The following is a 7,988-nucleotide window of genomic DNA, read 5'->3' as shown; positions in this document are numbered from 1 at the left end:
ATATTATTTGGAGTTTATATCTCAATTTTGAGGATGTTTGATGAAGATTAGCGCTGATTTTGGATGAGTTTTCAGAATGAAACTCGAAGATGAAGAAAATGGTTAAGGTTGTATTATAATTGTATGTAAATTGTATTTAAGTTGTGTTCTGTTGTAGTTATATTTTTTTTATTTGAATGTTTTATGAAAGTTGAAAAATAGTTGTATAATGATGAATCTTTGTATGAAATTTGTATTTAAGTTATAAATATGCCAAATAAGTGTACGACCCCTTAAACTTGGCTCCAGTTTTCATTTTGACACTTTAACTTAGACTTATTTATATTGAACATTTTAACTGTATTTTACACTATACCATTTAAACACAACGCATGACCATGTTGTAAAAATTTAAGCGCGTGTTTTTAAACGCTTCCCACGTGGAATAACATACCAATAAAATGTTGACACGTGTTTATTTATCCAGTTCTAATAAAAAAACCCCTTTTTACCTTATCCATATTTTACCTCGCCTCACTTAATCTATCTTCCACTAAAAATTCCTTTTCCTTAGCCTAATAAACACTAATGAAATACATTAAGACCGATTCCCGGTGGAATCTTCATCGATTTTGAGTTAGATTCAACTGACCGTCAACAACTTAGTCAATTATATTACTAATACGGGTAATCATTTACTTCTTTCAATCATGGTGGTGAGTGGAGTTGGTTGTAACTGGAGTTGGTCGTGACTGGAGTTTGTCGTAACTGAAGTTTCATGGTTTATGCTCTTTCAATCAAAGCTTTCCTTTGGTAAGCTTTTATTTACAGAATATTTAGTTGTTTTTGGTTGTTGTAATTTAGTTTGTTGGAGTTTGTGAAAATTAGGATTTTTGTTTTTATAATTTTGGATCGGGAAATCTACTGACATCCTCTGTTTCACTTTTTGATTTTTCAATACAGTGGTAAATCTAGTCATGTCTGCAGATGAATATATTCTTATCGATTTTCATCATGGCGGATAAATTGTCAAGGATCCTGACCTGAGATATGTAGGAGAGAGGGGTGAGGATGGTCACATGATAGACAAGGACCACTTTTCTCTTTTTAAGCTTCTGTCCTACACAAAGGATATGGGGTATACTGAGGTAGAGGGTTTCTATTTAATTAATCCGAAATCTAATGAGTTTGTCTTGATTGAAAATAATAAACAGTTGTATAATATAGTTTGTCACCTTAATCATTTGGATTTGTTTATTAAGCATGTAGTAAATGAGCCTTTGTTGGTTGATGAGACTGTCCCATGTGGCCTTTTATGTGGGCCAGAAGTTGTTGAACCAAGTGAAACTACATTAAATAAAGAGGCTAAGGCAACATCTATTGTTCCAGAGGATATAAATGTCCAAGAAAGTGCTGTAAATAACACATTTGTGGCTGAGGAAAATCTAGCTGATGTTGGGGTTGCAGGTGAGAATTTACAAGGGGCTGAAGAAACAACAAACATAGATGTTGGTTTGGCATCAGATCTGTCAAGTAATGAGTCTGAATTAGATAACATTCTTAATGAAGATGATAGTGATGTGAATGAAGATCTCACTTCATTAAGGCACGAAAGAAGAAACAAGAAAAAACAGAAGAAACAGAGAAAGAAACCTACTCCAACAGAAGAGATTATTTTGGGAGAAGCTGGAATAGATAAAGGCTTTGAGGATATTGGCAGGCCATCTAAGAAGGACACGTTTGCTGGAAAATTAGGAGGGGATGGAGACTACTACACCAGTTCTGATATTGGAAGTGATGATAGCACAAATGACTTAAATATTTTAGCTGAAAGGCGTATTGACTTACCTCTTAGAAGGAGAAGTAAAAAGGTAAGGTTTGACCCTGGCTGTTACTTTGATAATTTTTAGCTTAGTATGGTATTTGAAAATAATGTAGAGTTTAGAAAAGCAGTAGTCTCATATGCTGTGGAGAACAAAGTGCAACTAACAATTAGGCTTAATGAAAAGGATAGGGTTAGAGTTAAGTATAAATGAGCCACGTGTAACTGGGAATTGTATGCAAGCAATTATGGGGATTCATGTGACTTTACTGTGAAGAAGTACCATCCAACTCAGAAGTGCAACACCAAAAAGAAAAACAAATTATGTACTTATAAGTACATTGCCAATAAGTATAAAGGTAAGATTATTTTCCAGCCAAATATTAAGTTGTGGGAGATTCATGATTTGGTTAGAGATAAGTTAGGTTTGTATATTGGAAGGACTGTTTGTTACAGGGTTAAGTGTAGGGTGATAAGTCAATTCATGGGTGACTGGAAGATAAAATTTAACAAACTTGCTGATTATGCTGATATTATTAAGCAAACAAATCCTGGGAGTTTATGCTGGATCAGAATAGATAGTGAGACTCTTCTTGGCAAAAATCTATTTTTCTACTTCTATCTATGTTTAGATGCTTTGAAAAGGGGATGGTTAGAAAGGTGAAGAAGAATCATAGGATTTCATGGTTGTTTTCTAAAAGGAATATGCAAGGGTGAGTTACTTGTTGCAGTTGGTAGAAATGGGAACAATCAAATATTTTCTATTGCATGGGATGTAGTTGATCAAAAGACAAAATACTCTTGGAGCTGGTTCATCGCATATTTTATTGCATATTTACAGTTAGGAGATGATGTTATCTTAACTGTTATGTGAAAAGGTAAAGTTACAATCAATTTTTAATTTTTTTTCCTGCTTTATATATACTGTAATGACCCGACCCGTTATTTTACTATCTAGATCCCCGTTTTCCTAAATAAGACTCTCCGTATGTGCTTTTACTATTTTATGACTTGCGAGGACGGTTAGTTCGGGTTTGGAAGGCTTCAGGTTGAAATCGGAACACTTAGTTCCTTGTTATTAGCTTTAAAGGGGTCAAGTTTGACTTGGGTCAATATTTCTAGTAAACGACCTCGAAATCGGGATTTGACAGTCCCAACAGGTTTGTATGATGATTTTAGACTTGGGCATGTGTTCGAATGGGGTTTTGGGTGACCCGGGAGCGTTTCGGCACCTAAAGTTTAAGGTTGGTTTATTGAAGGTTTTAAAGTTCTTTAGATTTGGTTTGGAGTAGATTTTGGTGTTATCGAGGTCCGTTTGGGATTTCGAGCCCAGGAATAGTTCTGTATGGTGATTTAAGACTTACACGCAATTCCGAGTAGTTTAGGTATAATTCGGCGCATTCGAAGCAAGTTGATTCGATTTGGTTAGGGGTGTGATTCTTAGTTTTGGCGTTGTTTTCCGCATTCCGAAGGTTCGAACAAGTGTGTCTCATGATTACGAACTTGTTGGTATGTTTGGACGAGGCCTTGAGGGCCCCGGATGCCATTCGGACGATGCGCGAAAGTCATTTGGACTTGGAGAAAAGGGTTGAAGCATCAGAGTTTCTGGTGCAATCACACCTACGGAGGACTAGCAGTAGGTGCGAGCTCGTAGAAGCGAGCCAACAGCCCAAAAGTGGCCTAGCGTGGGCTGCCCAGGGATTGCAGATGTGGAGTATGGACCCCACATACGAATGCACAGATGCGATGAAGGCAACCGCAGAAGCGGCCAGAGCCGCAGGTGCGGCACGTGCACCGCAGACGCAATCTCGCAGAAGCGGGCCAGTTGTCCGCAGATGCGGAAGTAGGCCAGCTGGGGGAGAGCCACATCTGCAATGATCTTTTCGCAGATGCGGAGCCGCAAAAGCAGCCAATGAGCCGCCGAAGCGAAAGTGCTGGAGGAAGTGAGGTCCATTTAATATGGGACTTAGGCCATTTTGGCTATTTTATTTCATTTCTTGGGCAATTTTGGAGCTTCTTAGAGAGGGGATTTCACCTAGCTATTGAAGGTAAGTAATTTCTATCCAATGTAAGTTAAATACATATATTATGGGTAGAGTTTAACATGTAAAATTGTAAAAATTTTGGGTTTAGATGAAAAATCTAAGTTTTGATAAAAATGGGATTTAACCACAAAAATGGTTATGAAATTAGGTGAAAGTTATATATTTGAGTTAGTGTGGTTATGGGTAACAATTGTCTTCGAAAATTTCCGGAACCTGGGCACGTGGGTCTGGAGATGAATTTTAGGAATCTTCCAATTGGGGTTGGGTAATCACTCTAATAGTTTGATTATGAATTTTTGAATATGTATTGATTACTTCATACAACATTTGACTAGTTTCGGATTGTTCGGCATCGAGTTTAGGTTTTAGAGTGAATTTGAGGCCGGAAAGCGAACTTTGAGACAAGGTAAGTCTCTTGCCTAACCTTATAAGAGGGAATTTACCTCATAGGTGATTTAAATTACTATTTGCTTCTAATTGTGGGGGCTGCGTACGCACGAGGTGACGAGAGTCCATTCGTAGCTACAAATTATGCTTATGTCCGGGTAGTTTAGGATCCAAATCATGAAATACTTGTAATGTTTGCACCCTATTTGTTAATTAAAGTGCCTAAATTATATGGGAACTTGATAGAGGAATTGTAAAAGGACCGACTTCCACTTACTTGAGTTTTGACGGGTTACTTGACCGTTAATAGAAATTGTGCTTCCTTGTGAGTTAGCCTTGTAATAGATTTTAATCGGATATTTATAAAGTATCCTCTCTTCTTGTGGAGCGCGTCGAACGCCTCAGCAGTAACATAGATGCATCTATGGTTCGTTCCACTCGACCCTCGGCAGTGTACACATCATTCTGGATCGGGCCGTATGACCTCGGCATAAATCATTTATGATAATACTCGGAGCCTGATTATACCTGATATTATTTTATGGCTTGAGCGGTTATAATTATTTAATGACAGAAATTGACTTGAAATTTATTATTAGTGAAAGAATTATTATTCATTTCTTGTTATTGAGTTGTATTTATTATTTACATAAACCATGCTCATTTAGAATTCCTATATTTTATTGTTAGCCCATAGTAAGTGTCGATGTCGAGTCCTCGTCACTACTTCTTCGAGGTTAGACTAGATACTTACTGGGTACATATTGTTTATGTACTCACGCTACACTTCTACACTAATCGTGCAGTATCTGAGGCAGGTGCATCTGGTGATCATATCGGCGCGCACCCCTGTTACCCTGATGCCTAGTGGTGAGCTGCTTCTTGAGCCGTTCTGCAGCACCTAGAGTCTCTCTATTGTATCTATTTTCTGTATACTTTATTTCAGACAATAGTTAGAGTTTTGTATATTCTACTAGTTGCTCATACACTTGTGACACCAGGTCTTGGCAAACATACTAGTAGACTTTATGGTTTTGGAGTATTTATGTCACTATATTGGCCCACTCAGTTTCCTTCGTTTTGTTTTATTGAATTTTCTACTCTTAATTTCTTAATAAATAGAATTTAATTACTTGGAACTTATTAAAAGAGTAATCGTATGGTCAGTTCACCGTTGGCTTGCCTAGCAGCAACGTTGGGCGCCATCACGGCCTATAAGAGAAATTGCGTCGTAACAACATGGTATCAGAGCACTAGGTTCACGTAGGTCTCACAAGTTATGAGCAGGCCTAATAGAGTCTTGCGGATCGGTGCGAAGACGTTCGCACTTATCTTCGAGAGGCTATAGGGTGTTAAGAAACTACTCTTTCTTCATCTCCTATCGTGCAACTAATGTTGTGCTAAGTATCTTTCCCTTATTCTCTCACAGATGGTGAGAATGCACGCGGCAGATGTACCCGATCATGAAGGAGCTGCTCCCCCTATTGCTAGAGGCCGAGGTAGAGGACGAGGGAGGGCTCCAGCTCGTGGTAGAGGACGAGGGCGTCCTAGGGTTGTTCCAGTCATGCCACCAGTGGATCCAATAGAGGATCCTATCATCGAGAAGCAGGGCGAGGTGCCTGCAGCAGAGCCTGACCCAGTGGATTTCATGTATGCACCGTGATTCCAGGAGGTCATGGGCCGTATGCTGCGGTTCATGGATTCTATGACTCAGTCTGATTTATTTCCAGCAGACCCGGCCACATCTCAGGCGGGAGGGGGAGCACAGACACCTACCGCTCAGGCTCCTGGGCATGCAGCCGCCGTATATTAGACTCCAGGCACACTACCCATGGGCAGGGCCCAGCCAGTTACAGCAGCTATACCTGAACCCAAACCAGCTGTGACCGGTAAGGCGCATACGCTATTGGATAGATGGACCAGACTACATCCTTCTGTCTTCGGAGGTGAGCGACATGAGGACCCCCGAACTTTATTGATCGGTGCAGGGACAAACTGCACAACATGAGGATATTGTAGTCTTATGGGGTGGACTTTACCACTTTTCAGCCAGAGGGTAGGTCCTATAGATGGTGGCAGTCCTACCTTCTCGGCAGACCAGTAGGTTCTCCTCCCATGACTTAGGATCAGTTCACACGCCTCTTCTTGGATAGATGTTTTCCACCCTCTCAGAGGGAAGAGTTGCAGTTTCGGTTCGAGTAGCTCCAGTATGGTCAGATGTTGGTGACAAACTATAGGGCGAGATTCTCTGAGTTGTCTCGCCATGCACTTATGATACTTCCTACCGATACAGAGAGACTGCATAGGTTTGTTGCAGGTTTGCACTCTGGTATTCAGGCCACTATGGCCCGAGAGGTTGAGATGGGGACTTCTTACGAGCTAGTTGCGGAGATGGCTCGGAGGATCGAAGGTGTACATCAGCATAGCTGAGAGCAGGCGATAAGGGATAAGCTGTTTCGATATTCTAGAGAGTTCAGAGGTGCCCCGGCTGGGGACACATGTCAGTTTGTGAGGGGTCAGTCTAGTATGCCCACATATCCAGCACTGCCGCCTCCTTGGGGTACTCCAGTGTGACCTTATTTCAACGCTATGCCATAGAGTTTCTACCACCCACCAACTATTCAGGGTTCCTCCGGTGGGTATTCAGGCCATCAGGATCAGACTTTAGGTCAGCAGTCAACCGTACCAAGAGGTTATTTTGAGTGCGGGGATCTTAGTCATGTACGGAGGTTCTGCCCCAGGCTTCGGGGCAAGGCAGTGCAGCAGGGTCAGCATCATATGATTTCAGCACCAGCAGTCGCACCAGCCGTCCGGCCATCTAAAGGCGGATGGTAGGTGAGTAGGGGCCGTCCTAGAGGTAGAGGTCAGGTGGGTGGAGGCCAGTCAGGTGGTGCTCCAGCTAGATGTTAGCTTCAAGGTTTCACGTATTGATTTTGATGATAACAAACTAATATAAGTATTAATCAAAGAACATTTACTAGTGGTAATCTTATTCTTGCACATGTTTATTCAAGAAAACAAAGATGTTGGTAAAGATCCAAACAAATATGAGAAAGAGAATATCATGTGATGAATTTATCAAGGAAGATTATTTTCAGAGATTTAATCTCCAAGCGTCATGGAAGGAATAATATTTGAAAGTCATATTTCATATATTGAATGGTTTACTACAATATCAGAAGAAGACTCTACGGAAATTATGGAAGGAAAGTTCTTAAATATCTTGAAAGGAAGGTTGCTAAAATCTTAGAGAAGATCTATTATTTTGTGCAAGATACTATATGGAAAAGATACTACAAGGACAAGGAAGAATATATTCTCTATGGAAAGAAAATATATTATGAATATAGTACAATCTATATTATGGAAAGATATTATTTTCCAAGAACAAGAAAGGAATATTTTCAATATAATAAGAGTTCAAGAATATATTGAGATCTGTACACAAGGAAATTATTTTCATAGTTGTGGAGATAATAAATGGTTATTGGGATCTTCATATTGAAGATAATACTCAAGATCCAAAGTCAAAGGAAGAGGATCTTGAAATTCTCTTAGGTTGTCTAAATAAGAGCTCATACTTGTACATACGGAAGAAGAGTTCAAGTGAAAGAATAATTATTCTGGCAAAGATATATCACGTAGAAAGAAAGAGGTATACTTGCTACAAATGTGGTATGACAGTGCTAGATTTGCTACAATACTAAGGAAAGAAAATTGTTGAATGAATTACTACAAGCTATATCTTGGAAAGA

Source organism: Nicotiana tabacum, chromosome 24 (assembly GCF_000715075.1).
Source record: "Nicotiana tabacum cultivar K326 chromosome 24, ASM71507v2, whole genome shotgun sequence".
NCBI lineage: Eukaryota > Viridiplantae > Streptophyta > Magnoliopsida > Solanales > Solanaceae > Nicotiana > Nicotiana tabacum.
Note: the sequence above shows the minus strand (reverse complement) of the source record.